This window comes from Oryctolagus cuniculus, chromosome 8 (genome assembly GCF_964237555.1).
Source record: "Oryctolagus cuniculus chromosome 8, mOryCun1.1, whole genome shotgun sequence".
NCBI classification, from domain to species: domain Eukaryota; kingdom Metazoa; phylum Chordata; class Mammalia; order Lagomorpha; family Leporidae; genus Oryctolagus; species Oryctolagus cuniculus.
In genome coordinates this window covers 129,966,397-129,994,245 of record NC_091439.1, presented here as the reverse complement: position 1 = coordinate 129,994,245, position 27,849 = coordinate 129,966,397, and the positions used below count along the sequence as shown (strand labels likewise).

General features: G+C 43.2%; 1 protein-coding gene and 1 long non-coding RNA gene across 12 annotated transcripts in view; one reads left to right on the top strand and one right to left on the bottom strand.

Annotated features, from left to right (window-relative positions):
* Nucleotides 1-27,849, bottom strand: part of LOC138843592 (rho GTPase-activating protein 20-like) — a 1,064,354-nt gene that overhangs the window by 602,374 nt on the left and 434,131 nt on the right. The window lies entirely within an intron of this gene.
* Nucleotides 19-27,779, top strand: LOC103346930 (uncharacterized). Its single transcript, XR_011378547.1, has 5 exons — nt 19-136; nt 4,840-4,877; nt 7,234-7,271; nt 9,022-14,521; nt 16,779-27,779. It is a non-coding gene; the product is annotated as an uncharacterized lncRNA (long non-coding RNA).

Below are 27,849 nucleotides of genomic sequence, written 5' to 3'. Positions count from 1 at the left end.
GTCTCTTCTTCTTCCGCAGACGCCGAGCCCGGCACCCGGGAACCTGTTCCGGACGTGCCGCTCCCAACCATGACTCCCAGCACCGAGGAGGCTGACCACGACCACGACCACGACCCCGACCACGACCACGACCACGGTAGGGGCCCGTGTGCCTTGTGTCCTCTGCCCCTGGGAGCCCGCTGGGTTGCCGGGGCTCCTTGAGCGAGAACGGGCTTTCCTATTGCCTCCGGGACTGGGAAGCTTCTGCAAAGTGCTTCCTTGTTACCAGAAGGTGTCCTGTGACCTAGGATTTCTCTGTCTTTTGCTTACATAGATCTTTCATTTTTTCCTCCAGTGTTTGTACTGCCTTTAACGCTGCTTTTTCAGTCTGTTTTGCTTCGATTTTCCTCACCTTCCTTAAAGGTTTCCCTTTTTTTTTTTTTTGTCTCTGAGTGGTACAGTTTTCTCTGACTCTCTGTGCCCATTTTGCCTTTGCACTGTAATATGTACTTTGTTTCCTGTAATTTGCCATGATTCAGGACATTTTTCTCAGTGACCTCTTTCTGTGAATCCAAGATTTTCTGTTTCATTCTGGTTTTTTGTAGGTTCTGTGGTCTCTAATCTTGTTACAGATCGTTGTCCCCAAACTTGTAGCGCCCCCATTTGAACTTAGGAACAATCTGTTTGGCTCATGTGTGGTTTGTGCTTTAGAGTTACTGCTGTTGTTCCTTTTTGACGTGACATTTTTGTGGTGGAATGTTATTGCTAAGTGTCTCCTTTTCTGAAAATATGTCTGTGTTTTCTACCTGTTTTGGAATCTTCATCCTTCTGCTTAACATGGATGCGTTTCTTCAGTGTAGAAGTGCTCGTGTGCAAGTCGTGTCCTCCATGACTGCCTTTTGTCCTCGTGAGTCCTATCATTGGCTGAACACTGCTGCATAACGACTCGGCATTTTTGAATGTTCGCAGAGCCTTTTAGTTTTTCTTCCTTACTCTTTAGTTAGGAAGTTATTTTTTGTTACTCTATACTAATGCTGAATGAAATCTGTCTTCTCAGTCACTCAGTTCAGTATGCCTGGATCCTTCCATGGATGAAATAATAGCAGAACTCTAATCAAGTGTCAAGTCTTCTCGCTGAACCTAATGCTCCAGTGTGCAGTGGAGCCAACCTGCACCTATATTTGCATGTTGTTCCATTCCTGTGTTCCCCATTCGAACATTTGTAAATATAGTAGAAAATTTTTCAGATATTGTCTGAGATGGTACCAAACTAAAAAACACTCTTGGACTACCTGTGACTTTACTTGTCTCCCAGGTAGACACCATTTGTGCCATTTGTATGTTACCAGATCTCTCATTACATCTTTCTCTATTCTTTGGCTGTCTGGAATTGTCTTTGCAATTAGGAGTATCAAGATATGTCCCTGGACAGAAAGAAAACCTTTAAGAATGAGTGGAGCGCAGGAAATGATTTTACTCTAGCTGTTTGAAATCCATGAGCCATTTCCCATAATGCATGTTTGCATGTACAGGAACATGAGTCAGAATTGTCAGGAACATCCATTGTGAGTGTGTTCATCTCTGTGTTTCAGAAATACTGATTTTATTCCTCTCTGATGTGAAAAATCACCGAGGACTTATTTTCTTTCCCTTACCGAAAGACCTGATGATTACATGGGAATCTGACATTTAGGATGGTCTGATAACTGATCAAACTCCAAATGTGTCCAATGATGCTAGCACCAGTCTCCCTTTGGGTACACTTCTGTTCTAACCTCTGTTCTCTTGAGCACTTGATGTGCTCAAATACCAGAATGCCTTACAAGTTCCTTTGATATTCTCTGCTGATCCTTTCTCTGAACACTAGGGGTTGCTTTTTCAATTTTTCCTTTGTGTTTCTTAGGTTGCTGGAAACCTTTGATGTTCTGGCCTGGAAGGATAGAGTTCCTAGGTACAACACTGCCCCTGGGGCACATTTACTGAGACAGCCAGTTTGCTTCCTGTGGCTCTACACTCAGTATGCGCTTCCCAAGATCACAAAGATGTTCAGTTTCTCTCTCCTTATGCTTTTGCAGCTGTTTATGGTCACTGCAATGCTTGGTACACAAGTTCTATACCACCACGTGCCACACACTTTTTTCCTTGTAGTATTCTAGCTTTGCATTTGGTACTTCTGATATGTAGTTGATTCTTAGTTTATGATGTCTCAGAAACCTCCAGAAAGTGTTGATTTTGAGTGCCATTTGCTGGGATGTCAAATCATTGATTTGCTTGTAATAGCAGGTTGAGTGTGTTTTCTCAACCTATCCGAAGACACTTTTAGGTATATCTGCAGCGGAGTCAATCTAACCAACTTGGAAATCCTAACCATTGCCACACATATACCTGGTCCAAATCCTCCATGCGAAGAGAAGGGCATGCCTGAGCTTGGCATGTGTCAGCCGTGTCATTTGTATTCTGTCTATTGCTTTACTGAAGAGTCGGCATGGTTGCTTAGTAGCTTGTCGCATCCTATCTACATTTCTGGAGCCCTCCATGAAGGATAAACTTGCCTAAATATTTGCATGACTTTGTCATGTTGAATTTAAGTCTTCAGTTGCTGTCCAGGAGGGACCCGATCCCTGATGGAGTTATCCATGTGGCTCCTGTACTAGGACAGTGGGTTGTGCATCATATTGTTCTTTCGTGGCTCCCACTGGGACATGGAGAGAGCACTTCCTGAATTACTGGATCCTTTCTTTTCATCTATGACTGTTGTCTCATTTTCTCCAAGTGGAAGGGAAATTCTTTAAACTCAAATGATTGGCAAGGACATAAACCTCTAAGAATGATTTTCACCTTGCCAGTTGTTTTTCTCTCAAAACATGACAACATCTCCCCATTTTCTCCTAATTTGGATTTTTGTAGACTTACCCTTATTATGTCTCAGAAAACTTGTGCACATCCACATTATGAGAATGTGTTGTTTGGGTTGGAGATCACTTCTGTTCCTGCTTTCTGACATGGAGTTGGATCTGCATCTGAAAATCTGCTTAGGCAACTTTTGTTTTTTCTTCCACAGGAAGTATGATAGTCTCACTGGAGTCAAACCCAGAATCAGGCATGGTGACTGAGCAGAGCCTTCCAGTGGCAAATGATACCATGCCTCAGCTCAGTAGGGGTCCATATGTTTTATGTCCTCTGATCTATGAGATGCTGAAGATTTCACGTGGCATAAGTTCTGAGAACTCCTCTTCAGTGTGTCTGCCATGCTTTCAAGATAATACTGAGAGCTGCTTTTCCCAGAACGTTTGGCTATGTTTTCTTAATGTTCCTGAAACCTTTAGTTTCTGCCACGGAAGGACGTATTTCCTCGATAGAGATTTGCCCATGTGACACCTGTACAAGACCGTCATGTGGAAGCGCATCATCTCTCACTGGCCAACAGCTGCACATTCTATGGGCACTTTGCAAGTTACCAGAAACTTTGCGATTGTCTATCTTTACCCCTTTGCTATAGCCTAAGGTCATCTGATGCTTTGTTCTCAGCTGCTGTTCAAATACAAATAAAACATCTTGAAGAAATTTAAAATAGGAATTGTTTAACAACTCTCCTATCTATCTGTTTTGTTCTCATGCATTTTCCTTTACTTCTGTTTTGGGGTACCATAAAGTTCATGACAATCATCATTATGAATTAAACATGGTGGGATGTAAAATAATTTATTTTACACCATGTGCGTATTGATATGGGTCTGTTTTCTGAAAACATCATTAGACAGCCTTAGTTCTTTCCATCAACAGAATAAGTAACACCACAATGGAAATCCAATCAGTGTCAAGGTGTGTGACTGACCATGATCTTCACTGTGTGAATATTCAGCCCGAATCTAGAGTGGGACCACACTTTCCTTTTGCACTTTATCTTCTTAGTTACTGAAAAGCACTTTGGTGTATTTCCTTAGGATTTCTTCTTACTTCCATACAGTTTCTTTAAGTTTACACAAAGAATCCATTTTCAAAATGTTCATGTGACCACTAACTTGACTCGGTCTCTTCGGTTGTTCTCCAGGAAGGATGGAATTGCTCAGCAGAGATTGTCCTTGAGGGCTCTAATCTAAGGCAAAGCTTTTGTTTCATGTTGTTCTCTGTGTGGCTCCCAGCAGAACACGGAATGGGCACTTTCCAAGTTACCGTATCCTTTCCTTTTGTCTATACCTGGCTTTTTCTTTATTGAGGGGTGTTTGCAATTGGTAAGTCACAAACGATATTTAAGGATAAAAATAAGGAATCTAAGGATATATTTGAAATTGGCATTTTTGTCGCTGAATTATTAAATCTATGAGCCGCTTTCTCATTGTACCTATCTTTATAAACCTATGTCTGGCCGGCGCCGCGGCTCCCTAGGCTAATTCTCCCCCTTGCAGTGCCGGCACACCGGGTTCTAGTCCTGGTCAGGGTGCCGGATTCTGTCCCGGTTGCCCCTCTTCCAGGCCAGCTCTCTGCTGTGGCTAGGGAAGGGAGTGCAGTGGAGGATGGCCCAAGTGCTTGGGCCCTGCACTCCTTGGGAGACCAGGAGAAGTACCTGGCTCCTGCCATAGGATCACTGAGGTGCGCCGGCCGCAGCAGCCGTTGGAGGGTGAACCAACGGCAAGGGAAGACCTTTCTCTGCCTCTCTCTCACTGTCCACTCTGCCTGTCAAAAATATATAAATAAATAAACAAAAATAAACCTATGTTTATCTTGTGTCAGAAAACTCATGAAAATCCACATTATGAGCATGTATTTCTATGGGTTCAAATAATGTTTTCCTGTTGTCAGTTGATAAAATGATTGTGTTCTGAAAATATCCTAAGAAAACTTTTGATTTATCTTCCACAGGTGATTTAATGCTACCCTGGAGTACGAATCAGTGTAAGGTATGATGACAGAGTAAAAAAAATTTTCAATGGCAGCTGAAGCCTTCTGTCCTCTGCATTCTGAGTTACTGAGAGTATTTTTCTTCATTTCTATGCACTTCCTTTAACCTAACACTAGGGGCTACTTTTCAAAAATATCTGTTTGAGTTTTCTCACTTTGCTTGAAAACCTTAGTTTCCTCACAGGAAGGAGTACTTTAGTAGAGAATTGTCATTGAGGTATCTAAACTAAGACTAGTGTTTTGCTTCATGTTTTTCTATCATTTGCTTGCTGGAGTACACTGAGTGGGAATGTTCCAACTTGCCAGTTGCTTTCATTTTTTTCCATCCTTTTCCTTTGGCTTTACCAAGGGGTAGTGTAACGGTCAGTACACAATGCATTCAAAGGCAAAAATTAAACAATGTAAGAAGGAAGTTAGCATGAGGACTTGTTTTGCTCCCCCAGATTGTTAAACCTGTGCATCAAGTTTTCATTCATTGTATTTACATAAACTTACCTCTTAGAAGCCTCATGAAGTCCACATCATGGGTGTATTATGTTTCAGTATATTTTTTCTTTTACTGTTGCTCCATGTTGAAATGAATATGTTGTCTTCAAATATACTAAGATAACTCCTGGTTTTTCTTCAACATAAGAAATTTCCCCCACCACTCCAAACCAGAACAGTGTCACGTATATTCACTGACCAAAATCCTCCAGTGGTAGAAGGTGAGAAGTCTGACCTTCTATGGGACCACCCGTGTCTACTGTACTCTGTCTTCTGAGTTACTGGAGAGCACAGTTGACATGATCCCTTAGGATATTTTTTCCCGATAAACTTCATTTCACCTCACAGTATGAACTACATTTTCTAGAATGCTTGTGCATGTTTTCTAATGTTGTTTGACATCCTCAGTTTCTGTGCATGAAGAATGGATGGAATTCCTGGGTAGAGAACTGCCCAAGAGGCACCTAAAATAAGAAAAGTGTTTTGCATTGTTATTCTATCGTTGCCTCACAGTTGCACGCTGCATGGACACTTTTCGTGTTACCAGATAGTATCAGTATCTCCTTATGCCTTTGCCATAATGCAGGGTGATTTCAGTGCTTTCTACACAAATAGTGTTCAAAGGTAAAATTAGACACCTAAAAATGAATCCAGAACATATATTTTCCTTAGCTTTTCTACATGAAGTCTCAGAAACCTCATGAAAATCCCCACTGTAAGTGTAGGATGCTGGTATTTAAAGTAATTTGTTATTACTATCTGATACTGAGATGAGTCTCTTATGAAAATGTTTTAGGAGAGCTTTATTTTTTTCTGCAATGGAATGAATGACACTCCAGGGGAAGCCCACCCAGTGTCAAATATGGTGACTGACAAAAATCTTCCACTGGGAGAGGATATCAGGCCTAACCTTGCAGTGGGCCTACTGATGTTTTCTCTCCTCTTTTTCTTACTTATGAGGACAGCTGGCCTGATTCCTTGGGGTTTTCTCTATTTATTTTAAAGATTTTTTAAATTTATTTGAGAGGTAGAATTACAGACAGTGACAGACAGAGAAAGGTCTTCCATCTGTTGGTTCACTCCCCAAATGACCACACTAGCCAGAGCTGCACCGGTCCAAAGCCAGCAGACAAGAGCTTCTTCCAGGCCTTCCACATGGGTGCAGGGGCTAGAGCACTTGGGCCAACTTCTACTGCTTTCCCAGGCCATGGTGGAGGGCTGGACCAGAAGAGAAGCAACTGGGACTAGGACCGGTACCTATATGAGATGCTGGTGCCGCAGGTGGAGGGTTAACCTACTGTGCCAAAGCACCAGGATTTTATCTTTCGGTACAAATCTTTAAACTTTACACTAAGAACTATTGTGCAGAAATGTTTGTAGAAGTTTTCTAACTTGGCTTGGACTCTTCATATCCTGTGCAGGAAGCATGGAGTTCCTTGCCAGGGAATTTCCCGTGGGGCACTTAACCTCATCTACTCCATTTTGTATTCCTCCTATTCTATCCTTGACTCCTAGAGAAACACCAAATGGGCACTTTCCAAGTTACCAGACCTTTGATTTTTATCATAATCTTTTTGTCTTCTGAAAGAGTAGTTGCGATTGTTAAGATACAAATAATAGTCAAGGATAAAAGGGGAAAAAAACTAAAAATGAATTTAAACAAGAATTTTGTTCTAAAATTATTAAACTATGAGCTTTTTTTCATTATCCATACTTTAAGAAACTGATTTTAATGATGTATCAGAAAACTCATTCAAGTCCACAATAGGAGCCAATTTGCTTGGATTTCAAATTTTTTTGCTGCCATCAGATGTTGAGATGGGTCTGTTGTCTGAAATATCTTGACAACTTTTGTTTGTCATTCTACAGGTGCTTTGATGCTACCGCTGCTGTTGACACAATACCAGGTAGGGTGAATGGCCAAAATCTCGAAATGGCACAGGATGCCACGCCTGAGCCTAGATGGGCCCACCTATGTCTTCTGTCCTCTGCATTTCAAGTGGCTGGAAAGCTGAGTTAGGATCTCTTTTCCTTAAGATTTTCTTTTCTTTTCTCTGTATTTTACTTAACATAAGACTAAGGACTACTGTTTCAAAATGTTTGTTTTTAAACTTTGCTTGAAATATCTTCAGTTTCTTCCCCTGGTGGGTGAAGTTCCTTGGTAGAGAATTGCCCATGAGGCCCATAAACTAAGACCACATAGTCTTCATGTTTTCTTCACACTTGTTGGCAGTACAACACTGAATTCACATTTTCCAAGCTACAAGTTTGTTTCATTTTTTTCTTTGCCTTCATTAAAAGTAGTTCTAATGCTGCAAGACAATTTGGTATTCAAAGACAAAAACTAAAATATAAGAATCAAGGTACAATAGGAAGTTGTTTTGGTCCAACAAAGCAATTACTCTAGGTATCAATTTGCTCATCAGTTGTATCTTCTCATAAGCTTATCTCTAAGCTGTCTCAAACCTCCTGAAATCCACACCATGAGTGTATCATGCTCTCACCTAACATTATTTTTCCTGCTCCCTGGTGTTTCTTCAGCAGAACAAATTACCCTGCTACTGCAGACCAGACCAGTGTCCACTATAATGACCAAGTGAATTCTCCAGCCGGAGATGATGCCAAGCCTGCGCTTGGTATGGGCCCACCCAGTGCACTGTCCTCTGACTTCTGAGTTACAGAAGAGCACAGTTACCATGACTGCTTAGGATTTTTTTCCCCATGCACTTCATTTAACCTCACAGGAAGGACTGCTTGCACAAGTTTTCTGTTTTTGCTTGACACATTCAATTTCTGTCCAAGAATGGATGGAATTCCTGAGTAGAAAATTGCCCAAGAGGCACCTACACCAAGACAACCATTGTGGATCAAGTGGTTCCATGTGTGTTCGCAGTTGCACACTGAATGGACACTTTCCAAGCTACCAGGTCCTTTCAGTTTACCTGCCCTTATTCTTTTGCTTCATCAGGGGTTAATTCCAATGCTTTGTACACAAAGAGTATTCAAAGATAAAGGTAAATCTTCTAAAAATGAAGAGTGGGGATTTGTTGGGTTCAGAAAGTATAATATCTATGGTTTTTTCATAACACATATTTTCCTTAAATTGTCTGCATGAAGTCTCAGAAACCTCATGAAAACACTCCTTTATGAGTGTGTGACACTTGGCTTTAAAGTACTTTTTTTGCCACTCTCTCTCTCATACTGAGTTTACTTTATGAATATGTCCTAAGAAAACTTAGGTTTTATCTTCAGTGAAATAAATAATGCCACTCCTGGAATCTGACCCCATGTCAAGTAGGGCGATTGACCGGAATCCTGCATTGGAAGAGGATTCCAGGGCACAGCTGTGTCCTCTGTCCGCTGTTACTCAAGAGCTCCATTGGCATGGTTTCTCAGGGCTTCCTCTTAACTTCTCCTCAGTAGTGCCAGCAAGCACTCTGCAAACCTAGGTTATTATTGGCAAAAGGCAATTTTTTTACAGGGTGAAGTTTGGTTCATAACCTGGAGACATGTATTATCAGTTCCTTCCCATGTGTGTCTTTTGGTTTAATGATGTTTACCTCATTTCTTAGGGGAAATCTTGAGGGCAGTTCTTTAATCAGGAATTGGGATATTTCCAGAATCTGAGAATATTATTTCACTTTTTTTTTTCAACAGAAATGGAACCATCTCATTATATCTGGTGCTTTGGAACAACAGTAATCGACCCTATAAAGCAAGCTGCAAAACTCACATCTAGTAGGGGGCCACCCAACTCTCCAAAATGAATCATTTTATTTCATTTAGTGGTAGCATATTCACAGCTGGACATCACTAATTTCCCTACACTCCACCATGAAGCTAAGAGTGTTTTTAGAAAAAAAATTGACAGATTTTTCTTTCTGTCCAGAAATAAACAAATTGGCTTGCAACTGACTTCAAAGGAGTCATGTCATGTTTTCTGACTGGGGGAAATCATGTTGTACACTTCACACTTCACAAAATTATTCAAAAAGGAATATGGAATGATCTGATTCCAAAATTTCAGCTCAACCCATTTCAGTCTTGAATTTCCAATTCCATTGTTCAAGGGGACATGCAACAGTTACTATAAAATCAGTATTTAAGAATACAGTGAAATATATAAAAACAGAATGAAAATATGAGCTGATATTGACACAAAAAATTTAAACCCACACATAGTTTTTTTCATGGTAGCATTTTCATACATTTTTTTTTCCATCATGAAGTCACAGAAAGTTCATGAAAGCGCATATTCTGAAATCTCATCAAAATTTGATAAAGATGCATACCATAAAATCCTTTGAATGGATTTAAAATCGTGTTCATACCAAATCACATTTTAATTCTATCTATTTTTTTGAGTTTTTTAAAGATTTATTTATTTACTTGAAAGTCAGAGTTACACAGAGAGAGGAGAGGCAGAGAGAGGTCTTCCATCTGGTGGTTCGCTCCCCAATTGGCTGCAATGGCCGGAGCTGTGCTGATCTGAAGCCAGGAGCTTTTCCTGTGTCTCCCACGCAGGTGCAGGGCCCAAGCACTTGGGCCATCTTCTACTGCTTTCCCAGGCCATGGTGGAGAGCTGGATCAAAAGTGGAGCAGCCAGGTCTTGAACTGGTGCCCATTTGGGATGCTGGCACTTCAGGCCAGGGTGTTAACCCACTGGATCACAGTGCCAGTCCCTATGTTTTTTGAGTTTTATGTTCTCATTTTTCATTTTGAGGGGCTTTTGTTCTTTTTATATCTTTTTATTTTTTGTTTTGTAATTATTCATTTTTTTCCTATTTTGACATTTATGTTTTTATACCATTTATGAAATGGTTGATGTCTCCTGGGCAAATAACTATTTTCAATATTCTGGATATCCTGAGCCGGCGCCGTGGCTCAATAGGCTAATCCTCCACCTTGCGGCGCCGGCACACCGGGTTCTAGTCCCGGTCAGGGCACCGGATTCTGTCCCGGTTGCCCCTCTTCCAGGCCAGCTCTCTGCTATGGCCAGGGAGTGCAGTGGAGGATGGCCCAGGTGCTTGGGCCCTGCACCCCATGGGAGACCAGGAAAAGCACCTGGCTCCTGGCTGCTGCCATCGGATCAGTGCGGTGCGCCGGCTGCAGCGGCGGCCATTGGAGGGTGAACCAACGGCAAAGGAAGACCTTTCTCTCTCTGTCTCTCTCTCTCACTGTCCACTCTGCCTGTCAAAAATAAAAAAAAATAAAAAAAAATATTCTGGATATCCTGAAGATGATGTTCATTATACCATATATTACTTTTATAAGAATCTTCAGAAAATCATACATTAATAATGAAATATTATAACTTGAAGACATAAAGAACATAAGTGATTCTCAGTTCCCACCCACTTTTAAAAGAGAGTAAGCTCAGTTACCTGACTGTAGAGTGCCATGATCACACTCCACTAATTTGTTATGTAGGAAAATTTGGCATTATACTGTGTCCAGAGCAAAACGTGAATCATAGCATCTTTCCATATATGTCTTCTCGATTTTAATTCCTATCTTATTTTCATCAATGCGAAGTCATTTAGGAAAAATTCAGTACTACAGTCCTTCGAATGATGCCCATAAACCTTCAATATGCAAATCACATTCCAGAACTCAATGGGAATTTTCAGAACATCTGAGCTCCATCAACAATTTTGTAAGCAAAATCATCTGAAATATTCTTAAGTCACCATAAATTCTCTGATTGATTAGTGCATCCAAGGGTGGGAATGGACCTAGTAAAGGTGGTAAGATGGCTTTGGGGTTGATGCTTTTTAAAATGATTGGCTAAAGTATAGGGTCTGAGCCGCTTGGGTGTAGGTGGCAAACCACAGGGTTTCAGGATGTCATCAAGCACCTTAACTGCCTGAAAAGACACCTGGAACTTTAGGCATTTCCCTGCTATCTGCTGATTGGCTGTTGCTAGGGGAGTTTATCGCAGGGGAAGTTTATTCTCTTTTCAGGAGCTTTTGGCTTAGGGTTCAGGCCCGAGTTACGAGATGGAGGCCTACTCTAAACTAGCTGCACCTTGATCCAGGCTCAGGTCTCTCATTGGAAATCTCTATTGTTTTAAACATATTTTACTGATGGCCCATATTAGTGAATCTGTAAATCCAGTGAATGATGTAAAATCTTGTTCTCACACGCAGAGCACATTACTTTGCTTAGTTTATAGAAGACATACCCAGTGATCTGTGCACTTCTATCTTTGTTCACCTAAAGAATTACGCTGTGACTTCTTGGCTTCGATAGTCATTTGTACATGATTAAGGCTTTGAGGGAGGCCCAGCTCAGTTGGGTCATTCTTCTGGTCTCACTGGGTCACTCGGGGGCCAGAAGACAACTGTGTATTTCTCAGCTTCCTTTGATTGCTACATAGCCATATACCAGGGGGGAGATTGGAAATCTTTTCTCACACAAATTTCATAAAGTTTTCCTATATTGCAGCTCCATCTGATTATTCCCTATTACAGATAAACACTTGGGCTCACTAGACCTTGGCTCCTATATTTTTTCCACTACCAGGAATTACACTGGTGCTTTCAGTATTCTCTGGAAAATTTTAAATTCTGTGGTAAATGATCATGTTTTGTGGTAGTTCTATTCTGCTTAATGCCCACTAAAATGTACAGGCAGCTCTTCATATCCTGTGGTTTCAGCCAAATCCAGAAAGAGAATATAAGATGCAAAGTTTCTCGTTATCATTATTCTCTGAAGTATAAGTTCCATTCCTTACAGAACAGTTAATTTGTAGGAGGTAGTGTAGGAGATGTAGAGGTCACTTAAAAGGATATGTGAGGGTGGCATAAATTATATGCAAATACAGTTCTACTTGATATTGGGGTAGGAGCATCTGTGGATTTTGTTATCTTTTGGGATCATGGAATCAATTCCCCACAGATGCTGAGGGACAGCTATCTATGGGGGAATGAAGATGTGCATAGTTCTTGGAATAAAAGGATTTCATATGTGTTGGTAATATCTTTACATTTGAAAGTTGGAGAGATAAGAGAGCACATATGTGATTTCAGAGGGTAGCAGTAAGACATCCATTTGATGCATGATGTTTTAGATTAATTGCAGCATTATTTTGAAATTCTGAAATACATGAAGCATTTCCATTCATGATGCTAAAGTGAAGGATACTAATGGGATCTCTTCTCATTAGAGATGACTGCATGGTTGTGTGAAAAATCTGAGACGACAACAATTGCAGGATAAAAGGGACAAAAATATATGCCTTCACAATGCATGTAGGTTTTGAATCAGGAAAGAAATACCCTAAAGTCAATCCTTCCAGTTGCAAAAGAAGGGACAGAAAAGGAGGTAAAGAAAATCTGAGATTCAAGGAATTTGTCAAATGCAACTCATGGGCACGATTCTTGCTATAGGGAAACAGTTAATAGTTTTCTCTCAGCACTCACACAGTAGAGACTTGAGGAAAGTAACTTACATCTTCATTTTGGAGAAAGATCCTAGGGCCTGAACAACTGTAAAAGGGCACAACTCTTGTACTGACTTACAGTGACTAGAAGGCAATGAGTTTTTCAGTTTATCATCTTTATGGTAGCTGTGAGAAAGATAGTATAATCAGCAGTCTATGCTTAGTGATGTGATAAGATTAAACATTTCCATCAACAAAATAAAGGCCCTTGGGATGAATTATGCTATTCCAGAAAGAAAACACACCCATGCTACCAGCACCGAAATTCTGAATCCATGTATACAAGGTTTACTCATGAACATATAGCTTTAAAAAAAAAAAAAAAACTGTGCATGGATTTCAAAATTATTTGCCCCAAGGAATTCATTTCCATGAGCTTTTTGAAGTACCCTTGTATTTACACAAGCACATTCATTCACTTCCTGCTCCACACAAGCACCGTGTTAGAATTTGGGGAATGGATGATATGTTAGTGAAAAAACAACGTCTTTACAGAGCAGTGGACAATGTCTTGGATATTTTTCTTCAGCTCCTTCCATGCTAGGCAAATGAGCCAGTATTCTGAAGATCTGTAGTAGATAGTGACCCTCTTTTCTAATTTTTGTTTTGTGTTTTACTTGTCTGCAGCCCGAGTGATGGTAAGAAGAAATTAGCAGAGACTGAAATTGGTAATCCTTTCTTGAATCTTGAAGGGTGCAACACAGAAAAAAAGGCATGGGTTGTTGATGCAGGAGGGATGACGCAGGACCTGTGAAGACGTGGGAGTAGCCAGACCTCGGGCAGTAGTGGTGCTGCCTGTGGGCAAGAGGCTGCCAAGCCAGGCCCCTGCACTGGCACCATAGGGATTGCCTCTTGCATCCAGAGCCAGGGCAGTCCCGTGCCTTACAGGGGGAGGTTGGGAGGCAGGAGCCTTGCAGGGACAGAGCCCAGGTCCCATTAGGGCACTGCATGCCTGGCACCCGCCACCAGAGGGCAGAGTTGCAGTGCCATGCCCCAGGTTGGGCCAACGCTCTGGCCTGGGCAGCACACTCTTTTGGGTCCACTCTGCGACCTGGATCTTGGCCAAACAGGATTGCAATGACCTCCACCTGGGCAAGCAGGGCGGAGGCGCAGTGAGGCAGGGAGAGCTGTGCATGCCAGTTGAGGCTGCAGTCCAGAATCCACCACCCCCCTTCTCCCGAGCCCAAGGGTCTGTGGAGCACGGCTGAAACCTTGCAGCGCTGGCACCTGGACGATAGCCTGGACAATAGGTTTTAGTGCTCTTCCCGGCAGTGACCAGCTTTGGTCCTCAGGTAACCCCTCCACTGCTGCCACTGCCATCAGCCCTCTCTGGAGCCACAGGATCAATATTGTCTTCTTGACCTGCAGCAGCAACAGAGGGTGCCTCTGCCACCCCTGGTCGACCCTTCCCTCATGATGGTGGCCGCTCCCTCCTGTCCTGTACCTACATGTCTCCCCCCCACCCCGGCTGGCCACACATCTTGGCTGCATCCCAGGGTCTGCCCTGTCATCCCCAGGGTTCAACTTGATGGGCATCTGCACCCCATGTCTGTGCTGAACAGAGAGAACACCTTGCCTAGAGTGGTCACGCCCCCGGCACTGGGAGGATACTGCCACAATTTTTAATGGAGCCTGGACTGTGGGAACAGCCCCTGTTTTCTCCATGGGGATACCCCTGCAACGTTGACCAAGGCTGCTGAGACTGCCGACAAGGTGAGGGCCTCCGGTCAGCGGTGGCGGCAGGTTGGGGCTGCCGGGAGGCCAGCCTGTCATGGGTGGGCGTGGGGGTGTCTTGGAGAGGGACAGATGAGGGGCTTGGATTTGCCCTGAGGGGTGTGATGGGGCTGCCAAAGAGTTATGAGTAAACTGTATGGGTACTGTGATTTCAGTTAGCACAGCTGCTTGATTGTGGAGTTGTCAGGTGACAGTTTCTATGCAAGGTGCTGGGCTCTGGATTCCAGGATATGGTTTTTCTCTGGTCACTAAGAGTGTATGGAGTGTATGCAGTGGAGGGTGGCCCAAGTGCTTGGGCTCCTGCACCCGCATGGGAGACCAGGAGGAAGCACCTGGCTCCTGGCTTCGGATCAGCATAGCACCGGCCGTAGTGGCCATTTGGGGAGTGAACCAATGGAAGGAAGACCTTTCTCTCTGTCTCTCTCTGTCTATAACACCACCTGTCAAATAAATTTAAAAAAAAAAAAGAACAATGATTTAGTGTCTACTGACTCCCACCATTTTGAGCATCTTTATGCCTTGTGCCATAGGTTTCCATAGGCCCATCAGCAGGGAGCAGGGTTGGAAGTGGAACAGCTGGGACTCAAGCTGGTGCCCATATGGGATGCCAGCATCACAGGTGGCAGCTTTATCCATGTGTCACAATGCCAGTCCTAATTACTGATATTATCAATGTATGTTTTTTTAAAAGATTTATTATTTATTTGAAAGGCAGAGTTACAGAGAGGCAGAGGCAGAGAGAGAGAGAGAGAGAGAGAGACTGACAGAGGTATAGAGAGATCTTCTATCCTCTGGTTCACTCCCCAGATGGCCGCAATGGCCAGAGCCTCACCGATCTGAAGCCAGGAGCTTCTTCTGGGTCTCCCATGCTGGTGCAGGGGACCAAGGACTTGGGCCATCTTCTACTGCTTTCCTAGGCCAAAGCGGAGCCAGATCAGAAGTGAACCAGCACCCATATGGGATGCCAGCACTGCAGGTGGAGGCTTTAGCCACTGCACCACAGCGCTGGCCCCATCAATGTTGAATTGACTTTTAGGCATTAGCAGGTGGGCAGATCATAAAGAATGCTGATTTGATGATTTTCCTTTGAGGAATAGGAAGTGTAAAATCTTTGGATGTGGGGAAAGTGTCTCCCTTTACATCCATACCTACCTGTACTTAGTATATACCAAGTTGATCTCCTGTATATAAAGATAATGGAAAATGAATCTTGATGAAGAATGGGATGGGAGAGGGAGTGGGAGATGGGGTGGTTGTGGGTGGGAGGGAGGTTGTGAGGGGAGGGTCCGCTGTAATCCAGAAGTTGTACTTTCAAAATTTAGTTATTAAATAAAAGTTTAAAAAATGAAAAATAACACTTGCTATGATACATAAAGAGAGCAAGCATACTCAAGTAGACCTGTGAACTACAGTGTGTTTGCTAATCTTGATTGATGAGGGAATGTGCACTACTATTCTGTAGATGAAAATCAGGTACATCAGTGATACTGCTTATATCATCTCTCAATAGTCCATTAAAATATTACACAGTAAAGCAGAGCCACGCAGCTTTATTGTGTAAGGACTTCATATTTTAGATACATTCCAGCTGTTCACGATTTGCTTGATGGTAGCTGTAGCCATGGGGACAACTGTAGAGATTACCATGCTAATCAGATGAGTGCTGAATCTTTTTAAAATTCACTACCAGTTTGTATACATCAAAGCTTATCTCTAAAATTATGACCTTAGATGAGCTAAAAGCAGAGCCCATCTGCAGGTGATTTTACTAATTGGTTTCCGGATCTTGTTAGCAAATGCTAGATTTAAGAATTTTAAATGAGCTGGCTGTTTTGACATTGCACACAAATTGGAAAAACAATAATATTGAATATGCTAGTCCAGAAAATTGGCATTGGAAGAATCTTTAAGTATCTAAACTTCTTGGTTCCCACATTAGAAGGCAGAAACTTTCAGAGACTTGTAGCTCAGAGAGACTTCTAGCTGAGTCCAAATCAGAATCTCAGGTTCGCTGGGCCTCATAACATTTTGTTGCTCAAGTCCACACAGACGCACTTTTATGTCTGTGGTACATGCCCATTTTCTTCAAATCAGCGACAACTTTTAAAGGTATGTCAGGGATAAAATGATTGCCACAAGTAAACTCGAGTTCTGAACCGATGTTTGATTTTCTTGAAACTCAGGTGGTCCTCTGTGCTGCTTTTTCACATTCGTCTTTATTATTTTATCTTTCAAGGTGCAATTGTTTTGATGTGAAACTTTGCCTAATAAATATAATCTATATCACCAAAATTCTGAGCAAAAGGAATAACAAAACATGACAGTTTCTGGGCTGTGCCCCATTCCCATTCATTGGAGCACTTTCCATTGCTGTGGAGATGAAGAACATACACTGTTTTGTGAGAAAGACGTCTGACAGGGTGGGTCGTGTCCTCACAGATAGCAGCTGCTGTCACATGCAGTTTTTCCCATGGTGAGACTGTTTTTTCTTGTTTTATTTTCATTGTGCTTTAAACATGATTTCAGATTATAAATATGTCTTACTTAGATCATTTCCTTAATTTAAATACAGACATAAGCTGAAATTTTTCTATTGTCAAAACTTCAGTATGAATACATCTAACAAAGTGAATTTGGTTTGATTTTTAAACAGTGTCTCATTTTAACATGTTGCATGAATTGCTTATAGAAATAAATCTTACATTTGGTAAAGTGAATTATACGTTGTTTGATATACTGTATGTGAAATACAAGTATGTGAATACTTAATAATAAATACCTAATACTTAATAGTAAAATACGTAATAATAAACTACTTAATACTTAATAATATAATACTTAATACTTAATACTCAATGCTTAATAATAAAATACTTAATAATAAAAAATGAGGGAATCAAGATGGAAAATCATCTTGAAACCAAATGTAAAATAAAGCACCCACAGCAACATATTTTCACTTTGTAAAATGAATATAATCATGGTAACAGTGTTGGACCACACATTCCGGAAAAGCGGATTGTTAGCATGAATAAGAGCTTCTTCTAAGCTCCATACACTGGCGAGTAGGAGTGGTGATCAGCAGTGTTGTTTAAGCACGTAGATACATATTTGTGCACCTGAGCACCAGTGACATCATAAAGAGCAAATATGTTTCCTGTATTCTTCAGGTTTTGTGTGTTTTCTCTGGCTTCTGAGGTTATTTGGGAGAAGTGAATTTAGATTATCTCTTTTTAAAAAAGATTGATTTTTCTATTTGAAAGGCACAGTTATGTACAGAGAGTAAGCAACACACACACACACACACCTAAATTCAAGCCCTGGTTCTGTTCCTTATTCCATTTCCTGTTGATCTGCACCGTGGGAGGCAGCAGGTGATAGCGTAAGTACTTGGATTCCTGACACCTTTAGGAGACCTAGATGAGTTCCTTGCTGCTAATTTCAGCCTGCCCCACCCCAGTTGTCACAGGCATTTGGAGAGTGAACCAGAGGACGGGAGATGTCACCTCCCCCTTTTCTCTGTCACACTGCCTCTCAAATAAATAAAATGTACTTCCCAGCCGGTGCCGCAGCTCGCTGGGCTAATCCTCCGCCTGCAGCACCGGCACCCTGGGTTCTAGTCCTGGTCGGGGCGCCGGATTCTGTCCCGGTTGCTCCTCTTCCAGTCCAGCTCTCTGTTGTGGCCTGGGAAGGCAGTGGAGGATGGCCCAGGTGCTTGAGCCCTGCACCCGCATGGCAGACCAGGGTGAAGTGCCTGGCTCCTGGCTTCGGATCCGCGCAGCGTGCTGGCTCTGGAGGCCATTTGGGGGGGGTGGTGAACCAACAGAAGGAAGACCTGTCCTTTCTCTCTGTCTCTCTCTCACTGTCCAACTCTGCCTGTCAAAAAGAAAAAAAAATGTACCTACCATTTCCCTGGCTTTTTACGCAACAGTATTTTCATATGCCTTTAATATACTTGAACTTGTCCTAAGGGTTAATGGGTGCCTGGTATTAACATTGATCTTCTAGTCACATATTTTACAGTGCTTCCACTTTGTCAGTTACTTTTCTGCCTATTATGATGTGCTATAGGAAAATGGTAAATTCATCTGCTAGGACTGCTATAGACTGGGTGGCATAAACCGTAGAAATGGATTTTCCCACAATTCGAGAGGCTGGAAGCCCAAGGTTAGAGTTTCAGGATGGTTGGGGTTCTCGTGAGAGCTTGCAGACAGTCCTCATATGGCAGGGCAAAAGAGACAGCAAGGTTTCTGGTGTCGTTTGTGTAAGGGAGTCCATGCTGTTGGATCAGGTCTTCACTCTTCTGTCTCCGTTTGTCCTTAATCAGCTCCTCAAAGGCCTTATCTCCTCCAATAGAGTTACTTGGGGACTTAGGACTTTTCCATTTGAATTTCAGGGGGAGGGGGAGCAGTTCAGTCCAAAACATTTTCACAAAGAGCATGATTCCCTCTATGCCTTCAGAATTGTTGCTACCTCACCCTGGGTGGTGTATCTCATTTTACTGCATATTTAGTATAAATTTCTGTGTTGAAATCTCTGCTTTTTTCATCTTCTTCAAATCACTGTTCTTGTTGCCACAAACGTTCTCGATGCTCTTTCACTGACACAGATGTTGGGACCAATGTTTGTGAAATATATTTTCAAAATGTACATTTACAATAGGCTCCAAGTGAATCAGAAGTGCCCGAGATTGGGGCAGCACCCTCCCAGGGCACGGTGTAGATAATTCTCTGGAAGACGTGGCAAACTGGCAAGCTCCTTTGGGCCTCAGGACAGCTGAAGGAAGGGGTCCTTACACCATCCTCAGATAAGCATTCTTATGTTTTGGCCCCTTAAAAATGCCCCTATTTTCTGGCTATGCTATGACATTGAGGAGATGGAAAGCGGCCGCGTAGATTAAATTACTGTGCGTGATCTCCAGTGCCATCTGCTGGAAGCAGGAGAAGTTGCTCCAGAAAGTCACCATTTTTACTGACAAAGCTATGTATGCTAAAAGTCCTGTATAACAGGACTTGGTTAATTTTTTATTTTACTACCTGAGAAACTTCAAAATTAAAAATTGTGAGTTGTGAAGCACAGATCCTCAAAAAAAAAAAAAACCCAAACTAAAAAATAAATTAGCATACTGCTTCAGTTAGGACAAGTTTGAACTGATACTGAGAAGCTGGAGCCCTGCTAGGAAGTAAGCTGTTTAAAAACCTTGTGGTGGCCGGCGCCGCAGCTCACTAGGCTAATCCTCCGCCTTGCGGCGCTGGCACACCAGATTCTAGTCCTGGTCAGGGCGCCGGATTCTGTCCCGGTTGCCCCTCTTCCAGGCCAGCTCTCTGCTGTGGCCCGGGAGTGCAGTGGAGGATGGCCTAAGTGCTTGGGCCCTGCACCCACCCCATGGGAGACCAGGAGAAGTACCTGGCTCCTGCCATCGGGTCAGTGCGGTGCGCCAGCCGCGGTGGCCATTGGAGGGTGAACCAACGGTAAAGGAAGAGCTTTCTCTCTGTCTCTCTCTCTCTCTCACTGTCCACTCTGCCTGTCAAAAAAAAAACAAAACAAAACAAACAAAAAAAAAAACAAAAAAAAAAACCTTGTGGTGCTTCATGTACACAAGTCAGACAAAGGGGGTTAAAGACAGAAGTAAGACCTACAGCTGGAACACAAGGAGAAAGCTCCATAATAATTTGGGAAAGGTTTTTTTGGGATATGGCAACAAAAGCAACAATAAGCAAATGGGATTGCATTAAACTAAAGGGCATCTGTGCTACAAAGGAAGCAATTAATAGAGTGAAGAGACAAGCCACAGGCTTGCAGAAGATACATGCGAACTACACATCTGATAGAGGGTTACTATCCAAAGTACGTAAGGAACTCAATCAACTCTATAGCCTGAAAACAAATAATCCAATCTTGAAATGGGCAAAGGAACTAAATAGGCATTTATCAAAACAAGACATCCAAATGGCCAACCGATGTATGAAAAAATTCGCACCACCACTAATCACCAGAGAAATGCAAATTAAAACCACAATGAGATAGCATCACACACCTGTTCTAGTGGCAGTTAGCAAAAAGATGAAAGATAGCAACTGTTGGTAAGAGTGCAGAGAAAAGGGAATTCTTATGCCTGTGGTTGAGAATGTAAATTCACACAGCCATTATGGAAAACAGTGTGGAGAATCCACAGAAATTAAAAATAAAATTAGCACATGACCCAGCAATTCCACTACTGGTATATATCCAAAAACTAAAATCAGTCTGTCAAAGAGAGACCTGCGTTCTCAAGTTTATTACAGCCTTGTTCACAATAGTTAAGGCAGGAAACCAACCTAAGAGCCCATTATCACATGTGATAATGGAATGTGATTCAACCTTAAAAAGGAAGCGCATTTCTGTGATTTGCAGCAATGTGAATAGGACAGCAGGACATTATGTTAAAAGAGGTAAGCCACACAGGAAGACAAGTATTGTATGATCTCACATGTGTCAAACTCATAGGAGTAGAGAACAGAAGGCTGGGGGAAGGAGGTGAATGGAGGAGAGAGGAAGTGTTGGTCAGGGGTGCAAAGTTTCAGTTAGGAGGAGTAAGCTTAGGGACTAATAAGGAACAATGTATTGTATATATCCAAGTTGATAAAACAGTAGATTTTTTTTTTTGATAGGCAGAGTGGACAGTGAGAGAGAGACAGAGAGGAAGGTCTTCCTTTACTGTTGGTTCACCCCCCAGTGGCCGCTGCGGCCAGCACGCTGAGCTGATCCGAAGGCAGGAGCCAGGTGCTTCCCCTGGTCTCCCATGGGGTGCAGGGCCCAAGGACTTGGGCCATCCTCCACTGCACTCCCGGGCCACAGCAGAGAGCTGGCCTGGAAGAGGAGTGACCGGGCCAGAATCTGGCGCCCCGACCGGGACTAGAACCTGGGGTGCCAGTGCCACAGGTGGAGGATTAGCCTATTGAGCCACGGCACTGGCCAAAACAGTAAAGTGTAATTGTTTTGAGGTGGGGTGAATAGAGAGGCAGCTAGATAGGCCCACAAGAGCTGGAAGTTGCTGTAAGGCTCCAAATGTAATTCTATCCTTCTACTTGTCAATCCGAAAGCCCCTTTCTTAGGATGCCCTGGCTTCATCTGGGACCTAAGGGGGGCCACTATGAAGATCAAGCTCCATGAGGAACTTGTGTAGGTATCACAACATTCCCAAGTGACTTCATGTCTGTAGAGGTGCCGCTCCTTACCCGCTGCCATACAAGGGGCCAATATGAGGATCTCCCTCTCTGTCTTCTTTGGCCATGACCACATCTAGAGGTGCTACACAGTTGCTTTTTCTCTCTCCCCTTCCCCACCCCTCTTCCCTTCCGGAAATCCCCTGGTCACTCATGATGAGTATTTTTCCAAATGGGGCAATCCACACTCGTGTGTATGTGTATTCATTTTCTCAACTTTTGAATACATTTTGTTACCACTTTGTGCACTTTATATGTGTCTGCACTTAGAATGCTTGTCTGTGTGTGAGACAAGAACCTTGAGCAGGGGCTGGCGCTGTGGTGCAGGGGGTTATCACCCTGGCCTGAAGCACTGGCATCCCGTATGGGTGCCAGTTCTAGTCCCGGCTGCTCCTCTTCTGATCCAGCTCTCTGTTATGGCCTGGGATAGCAGTAGAAGATGGCACAAGTCTGTGGGCCCCTCCACCCATGTGGGAGACCCGGAGGAAGCTCTTGGCTCCTGGCTTTGGATCGGTGCAGCTCTGGCCATTGCAGCCATCTGGGGAGTAAACCAGCAGATGGAAGACCTCTCTCTCTGTCTCTACCTCTTTCTGTAGCTCTACCTGTCAAATAAATAAAATAAATCTTTTTTTAAAAAAAAAGAACCTTGAGCAAAATTAATACACCTTTGTCCACATAATTTTACTACAAAAAATGACAAGCCTGTGAGGTGAAAGATTTGTTAATTAGCTTGCCTTAGTAAGATTACATGTAAACATATATGAAAACATCACATTGTCCCCATAAATGCATACAAGTATTATTCATCAGTTAAAAATAGAATAGGGGCAGGCATTTGGTGTAGCACTTAAGATACCTCTTAGGACATGTACATACCATATCAGACTGCCTGAGTTCAAGTTTTGGTTCTGCTTCTGATTATAGCCTTGTGCTAAAGCATACTCTAAGATATAGCCAGAGAATGGCTCAGGTGGTCGGGTCCTTGCCACCTACACAGGAAACCTAGATTGAGTTCTGGGCTCCTAGCTCTGGCTTGGCCCAGTTCTGGATGCTGTGGGCAATTGGGGAGTTAACCAGCAGATGGGAGATTTCTCTTTCTGCCCCCCATCTCCACCTCTCTTAGTCTGTCTCTGAAATACATGTTTTTTAAAGTTTAAACATATTTTAAGAATAAGCTTGTGATCTGAGAGGTGTTAAGAAATTGGGGAATTTGTATTAAAGAGAAAACCACTGGAAAATGATAAATGTCTTTAAATTTTGGAATCTTATCTACTGAGGAGTGGTGGTGAAGTCTATTTTTGTTTTTTGGACAGGCAGAGTGAACAGTGTGAGAGAGAGACAGAGAGAAAGGTCTTCCTTTACTGTTGGTTCACCCTCCAATGGCCGCTATGGCTGGCGCTGCGCTGATCCGAAGCCAGGAGCCAGGTGCTTCCTCCTGGTCTCCCATGTGGGTGCAGGGCCCAAGCACTTGGGCCATCCTCCACTGCCTTCCCGGGCCACAGCAGAGAGCTGGACTGGAAGAGGGGCAACCGGGACAGAACTGGCACCCCAACCGGGACTAGAACCCGGGATGCCAGGACCACAGGTGGAGGATTAGCCTAGTGAGCCACGGCGCCGGCCAAGTCTATTGTTTTTTGACACATGAGATATGTTGAAGCATAAGATGGATTTACTTATGCTGGGATTACTGGAAAAGGCATCCCACAGTGAGAGGGAAGTTCCACAGCATGCTCTCAGAGTTTCCTTCAGTTACATTTTCTATAATCAGTGATTCTACTTGATATTTGGATTTCATTTAGTTTGATATGTTGAGTAATTATAAACATTTTTATCAATGGCCTCAAAGTTTTTAAAGGAATATCCAACTTTTCTGGCATTATAATTTTAAATATCTTTCCTGTGTGGTCTTTCATTTTCTCTGTGTTAAACTCAAATATGGAATTTGATTTTCTCTATTTTGCTGGTTGATTCACCATGTCTTTGAAAAACACTTTTTCTTTTTCAAAAAAGGATTTTATATATATATTTGAAAGACAGAGTTAGAGAGGGAGAGAGGGAGGGACAGATAGAGAGATCTGCTATTTGCTGGTTCAGTCCCCAAACTGCCCCAATGACCAGGGCTGGGCCAGATAGAAGCAGGAGCCTGGAACTCCATCTGAGTCTCCCACATGGGTGGCAGGGGCCCAAGTACTTAGGCCATCTTCCACTGCTTTCCCAGGAGCATTAGCGTGAGCACCAGCGACTCAAACCAGCACTCCAATAGTGATGCTGGTATTACAAGCAGCAGCTCACACTCTCTGCCACAAATCTGGCTCCCAGAAAACATTATTTTAGAGAGAACTTTTTCCTATGAGATCCCACCCCCATTTAGCAAATCTGGTTTACTCCCCAAATGCCCACAGCAGCCGGGGCTGGTCCAAGCCAATGCCAGAAAACCAGAACTCAACTCTGGGTCTTCTATGGGGGTAGCAGGGACCCAAGTACTTGGGCTGTTACATGCCTCCTGAAGGATGTGCAATAACAGGAAGCTGCAATCAGAAGTAGAGAGGGACATAAACTCATGTAATTTTTTTTCTCCTTTAATTTTAAATATAACAAAGTAGAGAATGTTATTCCCCAGGAATTCTCTGTGATAAAATGTATCATGAGAAAAACATTCAGGAAGTAAGAAATAAACATTCTAATGGGTCACAAGAAGAGGGATGGAACTGGGAGCTTCTTAAAAAAAAAAATAACGCTTTCCCACCTCAAGTTTCATGGAGCTCAAGTTCTATAATGTTATGTGTGGTTTTGAGGCAGGGGTAAAAGAAGATCTCACATACCGTGTGAGGGGAAGGGAGAGAACAGGCAGAAGCCAAACCAGGAAAGAACAACGCAGAGAGCTATGGGATTCAAAGAAGAGAAGGAGGATTTCAGCAGCTATTATGAGTAGGTAACTTTGGAGACAGAAGATATATGGAGAGGAATTATAGGAAGCTCATAATAGCAACGTATTATTTATCAAAATCAGTCTCATTATCTTTGCGATTCCTTTCAGAAACTGTATCATGCGGAATCCCAGTTCTATACTGTGCAAATTTAATCCAAATGCCATCTCTATTCCTAACTGCTCATATTCCTGAACCTAGGTTGTAGCAAGATTTGTGTATCAAGACAAGGTACTTTTAACAGGAAATAGTCTTTTTTTTTTTTTTTTGACAGGCAGAGTGGACAGTGAGAGAGAGAGACAGAGAGAAAGGTCTTCCTTTTTGCCGTTGGATCACCCTCCAATGGCTGCCGCCAGGAGCCAGGCAGTTCTCCTGGTCTCCCATGGGGTGCAGGGCCCAAGCACTTGGGCCATCCTCCACTGCACTCCCTTCCCTAGCCACAGCAGAGAGCTGGCCTGGAAGAGGGGCAACCAGGCCAGAATCCGGCGCCCCGACCGGGATTAGGACCCGGTGTGCCGGCGCTGCAAAGCGGAGGATTAGCCTAGTGAGCTACGGCGCTGGCCAGGAAATAGTCTTTTATACTGGCATAAGGCCCATGTGGAATTTCTTAGCCAGAATCCTGAGCCCCAAAAAGAGAGGTACTTCTTTGTATATGGTTTTAGTCTCTTTGACTCCCTTAAACTGTTATGATGTAGAACAACTTAGAGAGATCATTTTAAGTTCATGAGCTGGAATCTGCACCTCCTTTGCTATGTGCTGCCATGTTCACCTACTTGTCAATCAGGAGACCCCTCCCCAGGAAGTACCTCCTCTCACCTGGGATGTGGGGGTGGTACCACGTAAACACTTCCATTGTTCTAAGCTAATAAAAAAGCTAGGGGCTGGCGTGGTGGCTCAATAGGCTAATCCTCCACCTGTGGTGCCGGCACACCGGGTTCTAGTCCCAGTTGGGGCGCCGGATTCTGTCTCGGTTGCTCCTCTTCCAGGCCAGCTCTCTGCTGTGTGCCGGGAGTGCAGTGGAGGATGGCCTGAGTGCTTGGGCCCTGCACCAGCATGGGAGAGCAGGAGGAAGCACCTGGCTCCTGGCTTCGGATCAGTGCAGCACTGGCCATAGCAGCCATTTGGGGGGTGAACCAATGGAAGGAAGACCTTTCTCTCTCTCTCTCTCTCTCTCGCTAACTCTGCCTGTCAAAAGAAAAAAAAATTTGCACTAACCTTAGGTACCATTTCTTCTGTGTGTGCATGCCTGAGGGTGTGCACATGTGTGTGCATGTTCACATGTATGCTCCGCATTGTGGTGCTGTTGTAATTGGTCAATCAGGATAAAACAACAAAAAATTATAGTGGCTGAAAGTATATGAGTTCTTTCTAAGCACAAAATACAGACTTTAAAAAAAGATGTATTTATTTGAAAGGCAGTTAGAGAGAGAGAGATCTTCCATCTGCTGGTTCACTCAGATGGCCACAATGGCTGGTGCTGAGCCGGGCTGGAGCCAGGAGCCAGGAACTCCATCTGAGTCTGCCATATGGGTGGTAGGAGTGAAAGTACTTGGGCCATCCTCTGCTTCTTTCCCAGGCACATTAGCAAGAAGCTGTATCAGAAACAGAGCAGCTGGGACTCCAACAGGTGTTCCAAAATGGGATGCTGGCATCACAGGCAGTGGTTTAACCCACTGCACCACAACACTGGCCTTCCCAATGCAGACATTCTGAGAGTTGATATTCCAAGGAAGAATTTGTCTTAGGCAAGAGGGAGGCACAAGTAGAGGAGCCAGAATTCCTGAAACATTTAGTCAGCAGAGGTTGTTTTTCACTGGTGTGCAGGCAAGCCGATTTTGCAACATTGTACTCACAGTGGGCCAGACCACCACAAAGAAGGAAAGCTGCAAGAAACCAGGCTGAGTCTGAGTTGTAATGATAGCATCCATGGAGATGGAAATTGCTTCAGCAGGAAGGGCCCTCCTGGTTCCTTTTTCTACCTCCTGGACTCTTTCCTAACCTTTGCTGTAAAAACCCTGGCAAACTGCTTCTCAGGGGTAAAGTTTCTTTAGGGCACTGTCCCTTAGCTGTCCCCTTTACCTGGCCTTTACCAGGTAAAGTGGTAATTGAAGTGAAGTGAATCGAATTAAGTTTTCCTTTGAGAAAATCCAGCTTGAAGCTGGAGATGGACTCCTCGTGTCTGCAAACAACACGCACATATAATATAGACACAACAGGCATAGCTATAGTTCTGCTATGTGAGCATTAGGCACAAAAGAAAAAACTACACAAACCACCATAATTAGTAGCACATGTTTCCTTTCAAAATAAGGAGAAATCCTGTGGTAAAAATAATAATTGTTCCTATTTCTGGAGCACTTAGCATGTACTCCATGCTATATTTTTTTTATTATTTCCATGTATAAAACTGGCAAATAATTCTGTAGATGAGACATCTAAAACTCAAAGAGACAGAGAATGTCCCTCAGTGTCTTACTGTAGCAGAATTCATGAACAGAGATGAGACACCAAAGCCTTTAACAGGAAACAGTATTTTTTTTTTGATAGGCAGAGTTAGAGAGAGAGAGAGAGAGAGAGAGAGAGAGGTCTTCCTTTCCGTTGGTTTGAAAGAGGCGGCTGTGAGCCACCATAAAAATAGCCTCTTAAAAATAAAATAATAAGACTCCTGAGACAAACTGTTCCAGAGACGGCCTTGGAAAATGGGGAGTAAACTGGTTCACAGAGAAAGCAGTCAGCTACTAACCAGAGATACACAGAACACCTGCCTTGTAGATAAGCCCCTTCCCTACGCTTGCTCAAGGTTAACAAAGAAAGCTGCAAGGCACGTAGCAACCTATTCCTCTCTCCTAGAGACCCCCTCCCCTAATGTATCCCTTTGACCTAGTACTTTTCCACCGACATTACCACTTTTAGACTGCCATACAAGGCCCGCTACTGAAAATTATCCAATGAACTTACGCCAGCCTATAATATGTTAATTTTGTGGTTTTGCCCTTTAAAAGCTGTGTGAGATAGCTGCTCGGGGCTCCTCTCGCTTGCTTGCTGCTTGCAGCAGTAGAGGGCCCATTTGTACAAATGAAATAAATTACCTCCTGTTCTATTGCATCGTCTGGTCCGGAATCTGTGTTTCTGGGGTCGTCACAAGAGGACACCGCTTTTGGGGTCCTACAGGTTC